The sequence below is a fragment of the Muntiacus reevesi genome, chromosome 7, assembly GCF_963930625.1.
Source record: "Muntiacus reevesi chromosome 7, mMunRee1.1, whole genome shotgun sequence".
Classification (NCBI taxonomy): Eukaryota; Metazoa; Chordata; class Mammalia; order Artiodactyla; family Cervidae; genus Muntiacus; species Muntiacus reevesi.
In genome coordinates, this window is record NC_089255.1 from 63020131 (window position 1) to 63021639 (window position 1509).

General features: G+C 38.6%; 1 non-coding gene across 1 annotated transcript; it reads left to right on the top strand.

The window, feature by feature from the left end:
- Positions 1-618: 618 nt before the first annotated feature.
- On the top strand, positions 619-824 carry LOC136172820 (small nucleolar RNA U3). The gene has a single exon (XR_010664144.1). It is a non-coding gene; the product is annotated as a small nucleolar RNA U3 (small nucleolar RNA).
- Positions 825-1509: the final 685 nt, after the last annotated feature.

Sequence of the window (1509 nt, forward strand, 5' to 3'; positions counted from 1 at the left end):
CCCTGTAAATACCTGGATGGATTTAATAATCCCATAAACACATAAGTTCCAGCCTACTGATGTCTAATATTGATACAATTACACATGCAATTATCTGCATCCGGTGAGAATGGTCTCTAAAGATAGAAGATTAAGAGGAGCAGACACCAGGTGCACAAAAAGTATGCCTTATGTAACTCTGCCTCATGGGAAACGGCAGGGATGAAACGTGAGCCGTAAGAGGAGGCTCAGCAGGTAGAGAACCCGCCTGCAATGCAGGAGACATAGAAGATGCAGTTTCCACCCCCAGGTCGGGAAGATCACCTGGAGGAGGAATTGGCAAACCACCCCAGTATTCTTGTCTGGAGAATCCCATGGACAGAGGGGCCTAGCAGGCTACAGTCTATGGGGTCAGACACGACTGAGCAAAGAGTCAGACGTGACTAGAGACCAAACACATGCAAGAGGAAGTCTGAGTAAGTTATATTAACTAGGGTTGGCACACCTTGTCAGCCACTTTGGTCCTAAGATAAACTCATATCAGTAGAAAGCCAGTGTAAACCATGTTAAGGATTACCTCAAAATAAATTTAAGTCCTAGTGAAGTTGTAAAAACCATAGCTAAAAGAAAATAAGCTACAAGACTATACTTTCAGGGATCATTTCTATAGTTCGTTACTAGAGAAGTTTCTCTGATCGTGTAGAGCACCCGAAACCACGAGGAAGAGACGCAGTGTTTTCTCCTGAGCGTGAAGTTGGCCTTTGGTGTTGCTTGTGCAGCTGCCATGGGTCGTTGATGATCGTTCTTCTCTTCTTTTTGTGAGAGTGAGAGGGAGAAAACGCTGTTAAAAAAAAATTTTTTTTTAAAAGAAAGAAAAGAAAAGAAGCTACAGAAAAAAATTAACACTGTATATGTTCCATATGAAAGCTAAGAGAATCTTACAAAGAGTTCTCGACACAAGGAAAAAATATTTTTCCTATTTATTTAATGTTGTATTTATATAAGATTGGATGTTCACTAAATTTTTTGTGATAGTCATTTCATCATGTATGTAAGTCGACTTATTATGGTGTATATTTTTAAATTATACAGTCTCTTTATGTTAATTACATATCAATAAAAGTGGAAGACAAGTTTTTAAATTAAAAAATAAAATAATAAAAAATATAAATAAGCTATGAAGTGGACTTTAACACTTCTGATTACACCACAACAAAGATCCACACTGGGATTAGATATCCGTCTATGCTTAGCCCTACATTCACATAATTATAACAATAAAATTATTCACCAGAATGAGATGAGCATCACCCTAAAAGTCAGAGAACTTGGTGGTGATTCACACTTCTCTAGAGGAGCCTGTTTGATAATTGACAGACTCTGGTAAACCCCATCCTTGGGGAACCCTGGTGAGGAACAGCAGAAAGCATAATTACCATAATTATCAGATGTTCGGTCAAGCCATAGCCCGTGGGAGGGGAAGATGTAGGTTACATTTTGTACCTCAGGAACATGACTTATAGAAAAGTT